Source organism: Glycine soja, chromosome 11, assembly GCF_004193775.1.
Source record: "Glycine soja cultivar W05 chromosome 11, ASM419377v2, whole genome shotgun sequence".
In the NCBI taxonomy this organism is placed as follows: Eukaryota; Viridiplantae; Streptophyta; class Magnoliopsida; order Fabales; family Fabaceae; genus Glycine; species Glycine soja.
Window position 1 is genome coordinate 16,104,926 of NC_041012.1, and position 19,995 is coordinate 16,124,920.

At 30.9% G+C, this 19,995-nt stretch overlaps 1 pseudogene; it reads left to right on the forward strand.

The window, feature by feature from the left end:
- Nucleotides 1-1,208: 1,208 nt before the first annotated feature.
- LOC114372972 lies at nucleotides 1,209-16,470 on the forward strand (annotated as a pseudogene).
- Nucleotides 16,471-19,995: the final 3,525 nt, after the last annotated feature.

Consider the following 19,995-nt stretch of genomic DNA (forward strand, 5'->3'; position numbering starts at 1 on the left):
GCCTATATATAGCACATGGATTTGGTCCCTGAGCTCATCCTTTTCGAAAACAAGAAACTCTTCATGGCAATGGCTGGATGTATGATTTGATCTGGATTTTCCGCATTTTGTTAATAACTTGTGTTTCTTTTGTAGTTTGTAATATCACAGGTTAAAAGGTTTAGTCTAACATTTGTGCTAGCTGGGTGTCAAACCCTTGACTCTATCAAATGTTGTAGTATGTGCAGACCACTAAACCAATAAAGCTTTCCTGATAAGTAATCATTTTTCATGTTATATATACTTATTCTGCTTTACAATTTTTGGAATTTTAATTTATTTTATGCATGAATATATTCTAGAAAATTTTAATCTATGCATATATATATGAAATCAAATGCATAATATTATGTTTCAATTATAAAATTATATGAGAATCTTATTCATAAGTATATTGTATCTTGATTTTGAAATGCAAAATACCATTTATTCTCATATAATAAAATTTTATGTCTAAATGCTCTTTATAATTTTGATTAATTATTGATTAGCCACAACATCTATATTTGATTAAAATTATATATTAAGTTGGTTAAAGATCATATAAGGAATTAAACATAATATTGTAATTAATTATACTTATATAATGAATTTTATCTCACAGGAATTTTTATTATATCTGTATAATTAATTGGGATAAAATGACGTATTATTTTTCATGATTTACCCACAGGCAGCATGATGTATGTATAATTTGTCGATTTTATCATAAAGTAAATATTTACGATAGAAATTAAATTATTTTCATGTTGTACCCATAAAACATGAATATTGAGCAAGTAATTTGATTATTCTATCATAAGGTTTAATTGTTTCTTATTGAATTAAAAATTTAGCCCACAGGCAATTTTTATGTCACAAGAATCAATTTTATGGTATGTTTACAATGGTAAAAGATACAATTAAGATTAGTATGCCTCAAATTCTGACACAAGCCTTTGAATTTTGCAGCTTCTCAAACTATTAGTTTTTCTAATATTCAATGTGATGTTCCCAAACTCAAAGGAGATAACTATAAGATATGGAAGGAGAGAATTCTTCTACAATTGGGGTGGATGGACATAGACTATGCTATATGGAAAGACGAACCACCTGCAATCACTAATGAAAGTAGCCCAGCTGACGTTGCGCTATATAAGCGGTGGGAGTGATCCAACCGGCTCAGCGTGATGTTCATTAAGACCAAAATCTCGATTGGGATACGTGGTTCTGTTGACCAGCATGAAAAGGTCCAAGACTTACTTAAGGCCATTGATGACCAGTTCATCACTTTAGATAAGACTTTAGCAAGCACCTTAATCATGAAGTTCTCTTCTCTTCGGTTCACCAGTGTGAAAGGTGTGCGTGAGTACATCATGAAAATGCGAGATATTTCAGCTCAACTTAAAAAACTAGAGGTTGATATGTCTGAGTCCTTCCTAGTGCATTTCATTTTGAACACCCTTCCACATGAATATGTGCTAAGATGGGGTACTCAATACTCTAGATTTTGATGACTTTAAGACTTGTGTGGACTGCATTAAGGGTAAGAAGACCAACATGTCTAAGAAATGTGCTAATAGAAGTTCAAGCATATTAGAAATAATTCATACTGATATTTGTTGTCCAAATATGGATGCACGTGGTCAGAAATATTTTATCACCTTTATAGATGATTATTCACGATATATGAATGTTTATTTGCTTCATAACAAATACGAAGCATTGGATGCCTTCAAAGTCTTTAAGGCTGAAGTTGAGAACCATTGTGGCAAGCAAATAAAAATAGTGAGATCAGATATAGGTGGAGAATACTATGGCAGATATACTGAGAATGGACAAGCACCTGGTCCCTTTGCAAAGTTTCTTCAAGAACATGGGATTGTTGCCCAATACACTATGTCTGGTTCTCCAAATCAGAATGGTGTGACAGAAAGAAGGAACCGAACATTATTGGACATGGTGCGAAGTATGCTTAGCAACTCCAATCTTCTTAAATCCTTGTGGGTTGAAGCACTAAAGACGGCAGTGTATATATTAAATCGTGTTCTAACCAAGGCTGTCCCAAAGACACCTTTTGAGTTGTTTAAAGGTTGGAAACCGAGTTTGAAACATATGTGCATTTGGGGTTGTCCGTCTGAGGTGAGAATATATAACCCACAAGAGACGAAACTTGACCCGATGACCATTAGTGGATATTTCATTGGTTATGCCAAAAGGTCTAAAGGTTATAGGTTTTATTGTCCACATCATATTACTAGGATTATGGAATCAAGAAATGCCAAATTTATTGAAAATGATTTGATTAGTGGGAGTGATCAATTGAGGGACTTAGGTTCTGAAATTGATTATATAGAATCTCAACCTTCCACGTCAAATGAAAGATTGGTTGTAATTCATACCCCTCAAGTTCAAAGGAATGATGAACAACACATGATTGACATTACACAAACTGTTGTTGATAATCCAGTAGATCAAGTTGATCATCAAATTCATGAAAATGATAAACAACCAGTTGAACAACATGATCCCCAAGAAAATGTTGATGCAACATTAAGGAGGTCTACTAGAGTAAGAAAATCAACTATTCCTAGTGATTATATTGTATATTTGCAAGAATCTGACTATAATATTGGAGCTGAAAATGATCCTGAAACTTTTGATCAAGCCATGAGTTGTAAAGAGTCAAATTTATGGTATGATGCCACGAAGGATGAGATGAATTCCATGCAGAGTAAAAAAGTTTGGAACCTTGTAGAGTTGCCTAATGGGGCAAAGGCCATTGGATGTAAATGGGTCTTTAAGACCAAAAGGGATTCATTAGGCAACATTGAGAGATACAAGGCAAGACTTGTTGCTAAGGGATTTACTCAAAAGGAAGGAATAGATTACAAAGAGACTTTTTCTCCAATATCTAAGAAAGATTCTCTTCGTATAATCTTGGCATTAGTTGCTCATTTTGACCTTGAGTTGCAACTTGCAACAAATGGATGTGAAAACAGCTTTTCTTAATGGTGATTTAGAGAAGGAGGTTTATATGAAACAACCTGAAGGTTTCTCCTCTAATAATGGTGAGCATTTGGTTTGCAAGCTTAATAAATCTATATATGGTTTAAAACAAGCTTCCTGTCAGTGGTACCTTAAGTTTCATGGGATAATTTCTTCATTTGGTTTTGATGAAAATCCCATGGATCAATGCATATACCACAAGGTCAGTGGGAGTAAAATATGTTTTCTTGTTTTATATGTAGATGATATTTTACTTGCAACCAACGATCGGGGTTTGCTACATGAGGTGAAACAATTTCTCTCTAAGAATTTTGACATGAAGGATATGGGTGATGCTTCTTATGTCATCGGAATTAAGATTCATAGAGATAGATCTCGAGGTATTTTGGGTCTATCACAAGAAACCTATATTAACAAAATTCTAGAGAGATTTCGGATGAAAGATTGTTCACCAAGTGTTGCTCCCATTGTGAAGGGTGATAGGTTTAATTTGAACCAATGTCCAAAATGACTTTGAGAGGGAACAAATGAAAAACATTCCTTATGCTTCAGTTGTTGGAAGCCTCATGTATGCTCAAGTATGCACAAGGCCTGACATTGCTTTTGCAGTTGGAATGTTAGGAAGATATCAGAGTAATCCAGGTATTGACCACTAGAGAGTTGCTAAGAAAGTGTTGAGGTACCTTCAAGGGATCAAAGATTACATGCTTATGTATAGACAGACAGACAATCTAGATGTGATTGGTTATTCAGACTCAGACTTTGCTGATTGTGTTGACTCTCGTAGATCAACATCTGGGTACATTTTTATGATGGTTGGTGGAGCTATTTCATGGAGGAGTGTTAAGCAATCTTTGACTGCTACTTCTACCATGGAAACTAAGTTTGTCTCTTGTTTTGAGGCTACATCACATGGTGTATGGCTTAAAAGTTTCATTTCTGGGCTAAAGATAATTGATACTATTTCAAGACCTTTATGAATTTTTTGCGATAACTCAACTGCTGTCTTTATGGCTAAGAATAACAAAAGTGGAAGTCGAAGTAAGCACATCGACATTAAGTACTTAGCCATTAGAGAAAGAGTAAAAGACAAGAAAGTGGTCATTGAGCATATAAGCACTGAGTTGATGATCGCTGATCCTTTAACTAAGGGCATGCCATCGTTTAAATTTAAGGATCATGTAGAAAGAATGAGACTTGGTTCCACTTTATGATTGTATACTTATATGTTAAAATTGAAACTTTTATATTATGATATTTTCTCATATTTGGGTGCACATTGATTTATTTGAGAAAAATTATGTTTTGGACCAAGAATAAACATTGGGTTTATTCATTAAGTTTTATTACCACTTTGAGTATATTGCTTGGGAAATTGAGTATATTGTAATACATGAATGATATTACTCGTTATAAGAGGAACTATCACTATGATTCGTATATTCATTTCTTAATAACATTGAGCATTAAGTCAAAATGTTTGGACCAAGTGGAAGAATGTAATAATTTGGTCCTAACATTTTGAAAATCGGTAACGCTTGTCAGTTTTGGAAGCCAAATTGAATGGCTGTTAGTGGGTGGTAATGACCACTAATGATTTGTAACCGCCAATAATGAGTGGTAATGACCACTAAATGCATTCTTGATGGTAGAATGTCTATATATAGCACATGGATTTGGTCTCTGAGCTCATCCTTTTCGAATTCAGTCTGATACACCATCTAGAGAAAGAAAGAGAGAGAGAGTTTGGAAGAACCAAAAACAAGAAACTCTTCATGACAATGGCTGGAGGTATGATTTGACATGTATTTTCCGCATTTTGCTAATAACATGTGTTTCTTTTGTAGTTTGTAATATCACAGGTTAAAATGTTTAGTCTAACAAAACCTCCCGCAGCTAATTTGGGGACGGGGACTCGACTCCCCACCCTGCAAGGTCCCCGTATCCCCGTATATAGAATTCTACTTATATATCCTCATAACTTATAATATGTATAACATAAATATAAGGGTTAATATAATATTTTACTAGTAAAAAAATACAAAATAAAATTATTACATATATAAGTAATATCTCACAAGTCACAAACATTACCCAAATTCTAAAACGCCGCATCAAACATTCAAACTTCGTTCCTTGAGTTCCTTCTTCACTGCTTCACCTTCGTTCCTTCTTCACCGTTCGTTTCACCGTTTTACACTGTGCAGATTTGTGCATTTACAATTTTACATACTCATATTTGTAAATTTTGTTACTTGTTTGTTGTACAGAAAATTGGTACTATTATTATTGACCTTCGTTCCTTCTTCACTGTTTGTGTGATTTTATTACTATTATTATTGATTTATTTTGATATTTTTAGTCATGTTTTAAACTTAGAATTAAACCTTAAATTTATTATTGTTGAAAAATTGAGATAAAACAAAAAAAAAGTTATATTTTTTATAATTTTTAACATTTTTAAATGTAAAACGGGGTACCCGCGGGGAGTCGAAGAACAGGACAAAAGATACCCACCACGAGAAGCGGGGGAGTATTCCCCGCCCCCGCCCTGCCCGGGTGCCATACCTAACCCACCTATCTGAAAAAAACCAAAAAACCTTCATCATTGCTATCTTTTTTGTTATTCAATATCAATTAAACTTAAAATCTTCATCAAAACATATACTTCATGATGTACTCATTTTATGGGGGTGAGAGGGCTAACGAGAGATCAACTTTGTTAAGAAGAATTACAAGAAAAATTGTATCACTTTTCGTTTATTAATTTTAAAAACTGCAATGGAATTTCAGTAGTTACATAGCCTAAATTGATCAATGCCTTTAATTTTCATTTTACAATATTAGCATCAATAAATCGCTTAAAAATAAGGATACAGATACCTTAATTTATTTGTTTTTTTCTAAAACTTAATGTATTTTTTATAAACATTAAAATTTATTAGATATAGATGAATATAAGGGCTACTCAAATCTGATTAATTACAATTCCATCATTACAATAATATTAAAGATAAACCACAAAATGGGACAGATCACCAAATGACAACTTTATTACTATTTTTTATTAAACATATAATTTACTCATTTATATTAATTTATAATTTTTTATATCTTAATTTTAATAATTTTATATTATATTAATTTGACATTTTTATACCGATTTAAATTTTTATTGTTAATGGATATTATTGTATTTTATTAAAAATTAAACTTAAATATTATGATATATTTTATTTGTACTTTGAGTATTAAAAACATAGAAAATGATGTTCTATTTTAGATTTTAAAGCTATGGAATTATGACATTATATTTATTTAATATAATTTTATGTCATGTTTAATAATAATGTTTATTATTGTTATAATTTGGTAGCAATTTGACCATGATTTAACCAATAAATCGTGAATCAGTGTCTTAATCAGTTCAATATCAGTTCATTTTTTAAAAGATTGATTTGTATGTTAGGATTTGCAAAATTAGAAACCATTCTCAAACATAAATATTTTGTATATATTTTATCAATGCACCTAAAAATGACCAAATAAAAGGATGAATTTTTCGTTTCTAAAAATTTTGATTAAAAAATATTTTTTATTCTTATAAATATAGAAATATTTAAAATTTATATCTATAAAAATTTTAGCATATTTTTTATCCTCACATAATTAAAATATGTTGTTTTTTTCACTAAAAAGTGAAGTCAGAGATCTGAGTCTATGCATATATCTTTTTTACATTAATTATATGCATAACTAATATAAAAAAACATCACAATTACATAAATTATTTAACTAATGTAAAAAGCTATTATCATATGGTATGATTTACTTAACCTAAGTCTGAACCATGATACATTTTAATTTTGTAAGTATGAAAAATATACTTTACAAAAAAAAAAAATCACACCAAAAGCTTCGTGTTGTTGGAAAGAACAAGTTGATGGGAATATGAGTATCTCCTGCGTTTATGAGCCAACTTGCCTTGTCCATTTCATTTATATTTTGTTTGCAATGCAATGGTACTTGTATCCGGAAGATAAACAACAAAAGTTTATCATCTTTTTTAATATAAATAAATTTTAATTACTTTCTTATTCAAAAAGACTATTTTAAAAATATTTTTCATTTAATAAGGCTTAAGATCTTTTTATGCTTATATTAAATTCTAATAAATTGAATAATAATTTGGGAAAAAAATTTAATTAAAAATGACAATTTAATGAAATTAATTAATGTGCTCAAGGTGAAGAGTGCCAAAACGGGTGAGTCAACTCCCATTGTCATCCCAACAAAAATTCTAAAGTGTAAATGATCAAATCCGTCTTTGAATATGTGATCAAGCGACAAATTTAATCATTAAATGTAAAAAAATGCTAAAAAAAAATAGTTTTATAATTAAATTTATTAGATCATTTTATCATTAAATTGTAATATTCAATAATCAATTTGACAATAAACTATATTTTTAGAAGATCAATTTGATATTAAATTGAAAAGTTTAGAAATCAATTTATCACAATTTTACATATTTAAAAATTAAATTTAAATTAACATTTTTTAAGTAAAATATAATTATTTACCCAACATCTCAACCACTTTTTTGTGTTGATAGTTGCCATTGCCAATACACCAAGCATTTTCATTGTTTCGCCTCAGTGATCGTTGTCAATACCAACTAGTAACTAGCAATAACAACCACCAATAGCGATCTTTGCTGGAAGACTTACCAAACAGTTCTATCCACAAATAATATAGAACGTTATGTAGACTTTCCTTTCCTTTATAAATGGGCATGCCAAACTCATTATTATGATGTTTGTAGAACGTTCATTCGATTGCCAAACCCCCATTAATCTCATGCACTTTTGCAAGTATGCATAATGCATGGGTTTGGCTAAAATTGTTACCAATTAACTTTTATAAAGAAATGTTCATTTTTCTTTTTTATTATATATTATATTATTTATTATAGAATGTATCATTTTTTATTGTTTTTACTTTTGCCTTCCATCAACCAGATTTTCTGCCTCCCTTAAAAGTTCACCAGCCAATACAACAACTGAGGTAGTTCCATCCCCAACTTCATCATCTTGTACTTTTGATATGTCTAACTTGCATTAAGGATGGTTATCTATGATTTAAGCATGCAAAGAAAAATCCACACCAATGCTCTCATTAATAACTGGACGGGTATTATAAACGGTGACCAAGTACACGAGGCTCCCACCTAGTGGGATCTGGATCGGGTATATACACAACCTTACCCCCACCCAACACACCCAAAAGTAGAGAAGTTGTTTCCAAGATTTGAACCTGGGAAATAGGGGTGTAAAAAAACTAGTTGGATTAAAAAAAAAACAAATTGAATTGTTTGAACAGTTTTAACCGATTTGATTTTATATTCAAATAATTAAATTGATTTAAAAATTAGTTTAAAATTAAATTGGTTTTAAAAAATTAGTTCTAAGAACCAAACGAGTTAAAAAAAATATTTTTTTCAAATTGGCTAATATTGATTTTTGATTTAAATAAAAATCAGTTCAGAAACAATTTAATTAATCAAATTGATTTTATAAAATAGTACACTCATTTTTTCTTGAATTAGTTTTTTTTTTAAAAAAAAAACCAATTCAATTTAAATATAATTACAATCCAATTTAATTCGAAAGCCTTCAGTAACTATAAGTCAAAAGGAAGCAGCATCACCAACGATTCATACTCGTCAAATTCTAAAGTTAACTCAAACTCTTGCAATTTTAGGAAGATAAAACAAGTTAACTTTTCATCATATTTTTTTTTGGATAAACTCATGTAAATTCAAGTAAATTCTCGAATCAAGAACCGAATTTGGATACCAATTTATCTTTTGCCCCCTATTGACCCCACAATAAAAGTATTTTACCAAGGCTCAAATGGATTTGAAGAAATTGGCTTCTTATTTAAATGATTTTCACTTTAGCTAGGAATTAACTAGGAAATATTTTTAAATACATATCTTTAATTTAACTATGAATTAACTAGGAATTAACTAGAAAATAAATTTTAAATTACTATAAATATAGAATAATTTTAGCTATAAATTAGCTACAAATTTACTATGAAAATAGCCTAGTTATATAGTTAGGAACAAAAAAAATGGAGAAATGTATTACTAGAAATTAACTAGAGAATAACTACGATTTTTTAAAATTAGCTACAAATTAGATAAGTTATTTTTACTAGTTAATTAATTACTTGTTTCATGCTACCAAAAAGATTGTAGTAATTTTGTAGTTAATTACTAGTTAATTAATCTCTCTCTCTCTCTCTCTCTCTCTCTCTCTCTCTCTCTCTCTCTCTCTCTCTCTCTCTCTCTCTCTCTCTCTCTCTCTCTCTCTCTCTCTCTCTCTCTCTCTCTCTCTCTCTCTCTCTCTCTCTCTCTCTCTCTCTCTCTCTCTCTCTCTCTCTCTCTCTCTCTATATATATATATATATAATATGATTTTAATATTAGATTATTTTTTTATTAGTTAAAGATGAAAAGATACATATACCCAAAATTGTAAGGTGGTAAAGCAATCATATTTGTTGAAATTTTAGGAAATCCTTATAAAATATCAATAACCATCAAGAACACATACGTTAGATCATCAAAACGAGTTTTAAGAATATCTGGATCCATGATAATTGATCAAACAAATGCAGCGGAATAACTAGTGGTTTCATGGTTCTTTCTTAATCGGAACCTCTTTGTTCCTTAATAGATCTTCGTAAGTCTTCAGCTGGGGAGAAAAGAAAAACTATATGAGACAGTTCAGTATATTGGGGACCATAGTCTTCTTATACTGTGTTAACCTAATAGAGTTTTCATTATCCCCTAATGGGCCAACACTAACATTTGTTCATTTAAGTTTATGTCATCTGATTTAATTGTCTAATAGGCCCACTTAGTTTAATCACATAAAATAAAACTCACTAATGATAAATAGCTAATATAATTGTCTTATAATATTAGTCCACATTAATTATTGGAATAGAAAATTCCAACAATCTCCCACTTGGACTACATATTGTAACAATGATATCAAAATCCTTAGGCGCACATCCGTACGCTATTTACCTTTAGACTTTCACCTTAATAACCTGGTTCATCTCATGTATCAATAATGAAATCATTATAGCTTTCAACACTACAATAAATATAACTAGACCTCAATGACCACCACATCAATACACTCAATGACATAGGTCAATATGAATAAGTAACATAGAAATTACATGCAATGTGATAGAGATCAATCAAAACATAACATAAATATTGCAAACAAAACAAATTTATAATGAAATGATAAACTTTAACTTTATTTCTACATAAAATTCAAACAACAAAATGTTTTGTAAACCGTAAGATGTAGAACATAAGTAAGACTTCCACTAAACTAAGGTACTATCAGGAATTACACCCATATGGGCAGTGTAGTCATAAAAACTTTAAGTGTGAAACCTTTAGTAAATGGATCAGCTAACATGGAATGAGTCCCTATATGTTCTATACAAATATGTATTTTCTGAATTCTTTATTTAACAACCAAATATTTTATGTCAACAAACTTTTACTTGGTTGAATCCTTAATAAGACCAATATGGTTAAATGTGGATCCTTATGTGGAGTGATAGCTATTAAGATATTCCGTAAAAATCAAAGTTAGAATGTCCAATGATCTCTAAACTTTTAGACTTTCAATATGAAAACATGTAGTTTCTTGTTCTCTTCAATTAGCGCATTATGCACTTTACTACATCTCTAAACTTCTAGTCTTTTTTTGCACCGAACTCAATTCGCATAAATAATTTTATATAAAATTTATGTAATTTTAATCAAATTAATTTTCACGATAGTGATTACTTTGACAATATATTGTGTCAATCAAGTTAATTAAAAAAAATCATTAGATATGCAAATAAGTGGGAAGGATCTGTTACTACTAAATTAACTTCAAAACAAACAAGAGCAAGAGATTTACCTTTCTTACGCCATGCAACGTACCTTGAACACTCTTTCTTAGTGTGTCCATACTTGTTGTAGAAGTAACAAGTAAATTCTTCATCTTTACCCTTAGTTTTCTTTTTCTTTTTCTTTTTTATTCTAAGATGTTAAGCTTAAATGAACACTTTGAGATATGTCTTTCTATAGTCTCTCTTCCTCTTGCACACAATGAGATATAAGCTCATTAATGGACCATTTCTCCTTGTTATAGTTCACTTTGAATTATCCAAAGTGTGCAAGAAGTGAGATCAAAACTAAATGCACGAGCAGGTCATGACCAAGCTTTAGCTTGTGCTTTCAGTTTCGATGTCAAAAACTACATGCACAAAAAACTTCCTCAAGTATATATATCAAAAGCGATATGAATAGTAGTCATGAAGAGAAGTCATTCACAAAACCAAATAACGATGCCAAAAAACAAAATACACTCAAATTTAAATCAAATATTCAATGTGCCAATATATGAATTTATCGACAATTAATATGTGCTGTTAAAAAAATGGGTTCATATAATCACGACAATCCATGTATAATTAGAATCAAATAACTTTAAATTTCATTAATCTAATAGTAATGGTAGCTCTAATACCATTTGTTGGATTTTTAGAAGATCCTTATAAAATACCAATAATCAATTGGAACACATTATGTTAGATTATCAAGAAGAATTTTTAGAAATATTTGGATCTACAGTGATTGATCAAACAAACGCAACGGAATCTAATTCTGTAGATAACCGATGACTTCATAGTTCTTCTCATTATTTTCTAATGGGGATCAACACTAACATCTACTCATTTAAGTTCATATCATCTGATTTAGTTATCTAACCAATTCACTTAATTTGATCACATAAAATAAAATTCATTAATAATAAATAATTAATATAATTATCTTATAATATTAGTCCACGTTGAAATAGAAAATTTCAAACAATATTATTATATTTATAAATCAGGTTCATACTTCGCAAGGAAAGAGCATTCGTAGATCATCATCATTGTATTCGTAACTTTAACGAACTACATGCATTCCTAAATCATCATCTTCACGTGTGCACCTCGTTCTGTGACTTCAACAAGAACTTCAACCCATTTATCCAATATCGAGAGCAAGTCAAAGGGAAAGACGTAAAAAGGTTTGGATGTCTTTTGATTTGCAATTATATGGTTAATTTAAAGTCAAAGAAATTAAAGCGATAAGATTTAAGAATTAGAGTACTTCTGATTTGATTCTTATATCTTTTCGAGAGAAGGCCTTATTCTTAGTTTTCTTAGGATTTTGGCTTCTTAGTTCTTTTCTTTCGTGTTTCAATTTGTCACGTTACGATTTTTGAGGTTTAGCACCTGTGTATAAATGAGTTGAAGTATTTTTTTTTTTACTTTGTTAATAACAATATATATATATATATATATATATATATATATATATATATATATATATATATATATATATATATATATTAACAAGTATCACAGAATTATGACAGTTTTATTAAGTAAGATTTGAAATTTATTTATTTTTTTAATTCTCTTAATTTTTAATCAATAAAAGATAATGGATCAAAAGAATTTATTTTTTTTTTTGGATTATCAGAGAGTGCGTTGCAAATATTTTTATTTGTAATAATATTCTCTTTTTATTGATTATGACAAAAAAAAGGCAAGTCCTTCTTTAAAATGGACTCTGAAAGCATGCATCACTTTTTCAAGGGAGACCATTTCAATCATCACAGCAGGCTTCTTAGCAAAAGGTACTTCTATGTGTAGGAAAAAAGTGTTTAAAAATACACATTCCAGAATAAAACGATCTATTTTATATTTAAATTATATTATAAACAGATGGCATATTAAAAGTGTACATGTTGATGAGCTCTTGAAACATAAAAATTCTTCAATAGTGTGAAGACTTTATGTGTATTCAGACGGAGACTAACCTCTATTTGTCAATCACTTTGACAAGTGGAAAAATAAAAATAAAGAAGTGATATTGAAATCGTTTCAACGTGTATGCACACGGAGACCGACCTCTATTTATAACACATTAAGGATACCAAATTTTTTATCAAATCAAAATCATTATTGATAGTATCCTTTTTTAAGTTATATTATTTCTTGTTACCTTTTTTTTGCTAACCATTTAGCAATTAAAATTGAAATAATAATTGACCAAGTCAAACTTGTATTTAGCCGTTTTTCAACCCAAATCCCAAATACAAAATCATATATGTTTGTTTCTCTTCTTTCACCAAATCTTTCATATTATTTATATTTTCAGTGCTAGCAAAAATATAATAATATTTCACCTTTTTGAAATCAATTAATCATTTGATCATATTAAATTTTCTAATTTAATTAATCATCAAATATTAAAATAATTTCTTTAACAAAGATTAGAACACTCGTTTGTGTGTGACCTCGTAGGTTCAATACTAAGCCGATAATATATTAATCAAATTAATATATTAATCAAGGTAGGTGTCTAGTAACACTCCTTAACATTCAGATAACATGAAGTAATATTTTACTTTCAAGAACCATTACAAGAGTAGTGTAATAATTTTTTCCATCTTTATGGCTTTGGGTTAACTCTAGAGTATGATATTATTGTCAAATCTATTTAAGTTAACTCATAATGACTTAAGAAACTCATTTCTTCTTTCATTTAATTTTTCTGGTCATGATATAATTTTATTCATAGAGCTGAAACTCATTACCAAGAATTGATGGATTCCTTCTTGATTAACATTAATTCTATAGATATTTAATCATATCCAATATCTATTCAACAAGTGCTCTAAAACATTGGGTGTCTGAAATCAAAATACAACAAATAATCTGTTAATTACAATCTCAAGTTAAAAAAACTATTATACCTCTTCTTGAGAATTTTTTATTAACAATTTATGGTAAATTTTAACCATTAAAAAATTTCAATTGAGTCGTTTCAATGATCACATCAACATGTGACTCATCTATATATGCAAATTAATAAATGAGATCCATTAATATTTATCCAATAAATACTATCACATATATATTAATCTATCTGGATTATTGATATCTTATTTACAATAATTCTATGATCAAGAACAATTTAGATTAAAATTAGAACAAACTTGTTTTTCATTATCATAATCTCTATTATAATAACAAATTTTTAATTTTAATCAAAAATATTATCAAATGAACCATTTAATCGAATAATAAAATATGACAGGAAAAATAAAATAATATTTTATTATTAAAATTAGAATTGATTACGTAATAACGTGGGCATACAAATTTATTTCCAACGTTATGTATATATATATATGAGATTAGATCCGTTTACACCATGAATAAGTCATTACACTAATTCTAAACCGTTGATCCATGTTAATCTAATAATGACCTATTTCAATTAAAAAAAAGTTTATAAATTGTCACGTGACTTGTGGACTTGGGGAGAAGCCAGATTCTTCAGCCCCACCGTGTAAGCCACCATCGAACAATCTCTTATCTTTGTCCCTTCCACCGTCCCTTCTTTTTACACTGTTTCTTCGATCATTATATCCTTATCTTGCAATTATAAGGTGAAAGGGCATTTTATAAGCTTGTTGACAAAAGCCAAGAATGATTAGGAGGAAACAGAAAATAATTACAAACTAGTCATCTAATCGTTGTATACTTGTACACTTCACAAGGGTAGATTTGTACTGTAAAGAATTAATTGCAATTGATCAAACGAAAATAGCTCTCGCCAATTCTAAATTCACGCAATATTAAAATTGATCTTTTGAATAAAGAGAGCAATAATTGATAAGGCACTCGTCGGAGCCTATGCGCAGTTTTTGTCGAAAAGATACTAAGAACCCAACCAGAGATACAAAAGTTGTATCTCCTCGTAAGAGCTGAAAACACTGTTTTGGCAACATAACGCTTTCAAAATGAGGTGCATATATATGCTTTATGAATATTCATGTACATTAATGCATGGCTTGAATCGTCATATTGCTGGTCATTCACACAGTTATTTAGAGTGCTACGAGACCAATGGGGTGAAAATTTTGATTCTTTCATATCGAGGAAGGTTGTGGTCATACCAGGAGATGTTTCTCTCCACAATTTAGGACTGAAAGATGAAGAGCTTAAGATTAAGATGTTAGAAGAGATCAATGTTATTGTGAACTTGGCAGGAACTTCCAAATTTGACGAAAGGTTTCATTATCAAATTAAGACTAATTTTATTTTATTTTTTTGCTTGCCCAATAAATTTGATCAGTTTGATTTTATTTTTTTTTATTTCTTCAGGTTTCCCATCTCAATGGCTGTAAATACAATGTGAGCTCTACATGTATTAAACTTCGCAAAGAATTGTCATAGGAAAAAGCTTTTTGTGCACGTATCAACTGGTTAGGATATAACTTGGCCATAAAGCATAATATCACAAAATTTACTAAAGCTAGCATTTTGGTTACCCGTTGATTACTACTGACAGGAAATTTGTTGGTATTAATTAATGTTAGCATGTGTATGTGGAGAGATTAAGGATGGAAAAGCAATTGTACAAAAGAAACTAACCCTTTGAGATGGGTCAAATCCTGAAAGGAACCACAATATTAGACATATATGAAGAAATGAATTTGTTGAAGAAGAAAATAGACGAACTATCTATGATCAAAGAATGCTACCGTGAACACAATCAAATATACAATGAAAGATTGTGGAACTGAAAGGTACATCAAATTCTTATCGTGCTATAGCATTGATATTCATTAATCTAAGACAAATGTTAACTAATATTCTTAAGAAATTAAAAAAATTATTATGATACACAAAATTATGTTATTCATCATTTTTTTTCTATAATTTCTACACTAAATATTTTTTCTATTAATTTTTTCATCAATATCTAAGAACACTTTTTAATAAGATCCTTAATCCAGTAGCATTATTTTTGTGATACCATTGAATTAATGCAAAACCAGAGAAAATTTGTATGATTGGCCAAACACCTACTCATTCACGAAAGCAATGGGAGAGATGCATGTGATGCATCATAAAGATAATGTGCCATTAATCATTATACGTCCCACCATGATAACCAGCACGTATTTTTTCCTGGTTGGATTGAAGGTTTAAGGTATATTGAATTCACCATTAGCAATTGTTTTAAATTTGTATTCATTAATTGTGCGTGAATTTTCTCAGACAAGAAAATAAGTCATTTCAATTTATCAGCTTTACCTAATCTTACAGAATTAATTGCATAATGTTTAAGATTTTTTAGAGTTGTGGTTTTGATTTTGACAAGAATCATAAGTTGATTTTTTTTTTGTGTCGTTACAGAACTCTTGACAGTGTAATATATAGCTATGATCAAGGGAAAATACCATGCTTTCTTGGCCATAAACCGAACAATCAATTTAAGTAACATAAACCGAACAAATATAATTTAAAATAATTTGATATTTCACATCATAGAGTGAAGAAATTGAGAGGGTATTCTTTTCTTTAGCCCCAATAGGGATCCCCAAGTAGTAGAAGGGTGTCACCATATGACTACAATTCAAAAACTGAGCTGCCCCATGAACCCAACTGGTATCATCTCCAAATATCCCCACATAGCTCTTTGAGAAATTAATCTTCAATCCAGATACCATTTCAAAACCCCTAAGCATTGCCTTCAGCACAATTTATGTTGTCCCATGAAACTTCACCCACAAACATTGTATCATCTGCATATTGCAGAATATTTACAAGCTCTTTCTGCTTCCCAACAAAGTAGCTTCTGAACAAATCTTTGTTTGTTGTCACCCTCATCATACCAGTCAAGCCTTCTGCTACAATATTAAAAAGCATAGGGGCTAAAGGATCTCTTTGTCTCAGTCCTCTAGAGGGGGCAAATTCCTTTGTAGGGCTGTCATTTATTAAGACTAATACAGTGGCTGATTACATACAAGCATTGATCCAATTTCTCCATTTAAGGCAAAAACTCATCCTATCCAGCATATACTCCATAAATGACCATGAAACCGAGTCATAGGCCTTTTCAAAGTCCACTTTGAAAACCAGTGCTGGCTTCTTACACCTTTTAGCTTCCTCTACTACCTCAATGAGAATCAAAGCTCCATGAAGGATGTGTCTATCCTTTATGAAAGCTGATTGCCTTTCATCAATAAGGTCAGCCATCACTTTGCTAAGTCTGTTTGCCAATAATTTGGCTATTACTTTGCACATACAGCCAATGAGGGAAATGGGTCTATAGTCATTAAACGTCTGGGGGTTGTGTGATTTAGGTATTAAGGCCAGAAAGGATGCATTACTACCCTTAGGGAAGCTTCCATTAACATAAAATTCATTCACAAATCTCCTAAATTCTGGTTTTAAGACCCCCAAAACTCCTTTATGAAATTAAAGTTGAATCCATCCGGCCCAGGACATTTCTCTCCTCCACAACTCCACACAGCGTCCATAAGTTCATGATCTGTAAAAGGGGCAATCATCTCCTCCCTTTGCGTGTGAGTAATCCTGTTGAATTGGACCCCATCCAAGGTAGGTCTGTTTAAGCTTTCCTTAGTGAATCTACTAGCAAAAATTTAACAGCTTCTTCCTTAACCACTTTAGGTTGCTGAACCCAAACATCATCAATGAAGATGCCTTGAATCGCATTATAATGTCTTCTGAAGTTTATGGTTTTATGAAAGAATGTTGTATTACTATCACCTTCTTTAAGTCATTTAATCCTTGCTTTCTGCCTCAGACTGTATTTAAGTACAGTAGTAATAGAAACAAGGATATATGATGAGAATCATCAGATTATATTTACGTTACCATTTTACCTTTCATTTGATGAATTTGTTACATCATTCTCTAGGTTTTCTTCAATATCCTGATTATCTCCTGTTGCAGTAAAATTTTCAGAAAATAACAAAATTCAAATTGATCAGAAGCCACAAAGAATTAATACATTAATTCAAATTAAATACGAATGCCACAAAGAAACAAGTTTCAGGGCACATTCAAAAAGGGTCATTTCATGCTGAATCTACTATATTTCTCTGCTGCATTTAGGAAAGACAACAGGGGAAAGGAATGATGTCAAGGAAGAGCTATGCTTGCATTTTCTTTGCTGCATTTCTCTGCTGCATTTTCTATCAACATCCCTTATGAACCTGCTAAATATCCAAGTGTCCAGGACCCCAACCCCTCTGCTATTAGCTCCAATATCTCACATGTCAGCTCCGTCATTGCTTCTGTGTATGCACTCAATGTAGAGCTGCCATGTGCAACAAGAGCAATCACACACTAGTTAGTACTTAGTTTTTACATTACACTACTTTTTGTTTTCAAACCAAAACCATTGCTCAGACAAGTGGTTGGCATGGCAATTATGACACACTTTACTGCTCCTACCATAGCTATAGAGCTAGCTAATTAGCTGTGAAAGTGAAGTGTTGCAGCAGAATGGCTTTAATTTGACCTCAATCTGGATCTGATTCACTCACTGTCTACTACTCTCTGCATATGTTCTTTTACTGCTTTCATCTCCATTTATAACATCTTTTTCAAAAATACGAATGGCTTTTTTATTTAATTTTCTAAACACTAAATTATGCTGCCATAGTATTTTCAGATTCCATTATGAGTGATTTTAGCCATTGTTGATTCTGTGGTCATTGCTGTTTCGAAATTCAAACTGGTCTTGCGGTCATTGCTAGAAAGTCAATTGTGCTAAAGCCTCGAACTCAGATATTTATATGTTTCATTCAAAAACTAATTTGAAATTGTTGTTGTATGCATTACTGGTATATTTGTAACTTATGCTATGCCTCTCTACATGACCTTTCTTTCATGGGACTGATATCTTGATGCCTCTCTACATGACCTTTTTTTTACTGGACTGATATCTTTGAAGTATTGACTGTGATTTTGGCTCTCAGAACTTGTTAATTGTTAGTGTTGAATGTTTTTGTATTTTTATCTTCTTTTTTTTTCTCAGCAAAAATAGATATGTATTAGATAGATGAAATAGTACCAGAGGTACTGTGAGTACAGATATATTTTGAACATAGCTGGTACACAAGATGAATTAAGTACCAGCTACAACCCCTGACTTAAGTACATATGTGCTGCACCTCTTGGAAGAGGGCTCAGCCAGTACATTCCCTTTCTAATTACATAAAGGCATCTGCCAGATTAGAGGACCACTGATTGAAATGTGTATTGATCGAATAGATACCGCTCGAATGTTGATTACACAGAAACACAAAGCTCCCATCCACTGGATCCCCCCTTATTTCCTCCATCGGAAACTTGTAAGTAGTATTGGTCGAATAGATACCGCTCGAATGTTGCTTCCAAATCCAAGAATCTGTTCCTTGTTGCTGAACTGATATCAGTCCTGTTTCCTCTATGAATTCTGCAGCCATTGAAGCTTCACTATCATAAACAAGTTGTGGATTCTGTAAGTCTTTAAATAAAAGGCTTTTATTTACCTAAGTTATGGCTTTCAATTCATAAATATTTAACTTTGACTTAACATAAACAGGCATCTCACTGAAACATGTATGCGAGCGGGGAATTCTGATATCTATGGATTCCTCGAGCCACAGTCCATTCAGAGGTCTGGGCAATCGCAGTTTGAATCTGAAAGTTACATAAAGAGTTGGATGCAGAGTTCACAACGCGATGTGTATCTTGGAGCCTACCTAAATGGGTAAGTCACAAAATAACAAAATTTAATTAATGTTTACTATTGTACTAACCCATTTTAGGTTTCACTATAGCGGACACTGGCAGATGGTGGTCATCCTGCCCAAGGAACACTTAGTTGTCTGGTTTTGTTCATTGCATAACAGGTCAGACAACTACCTTAAGGAAATTATTAATAGGTTAGTGTTCTTTTCAATACATTTGCATTGTAATACCTCAACGTACAACACCAGTTTTTAATTGT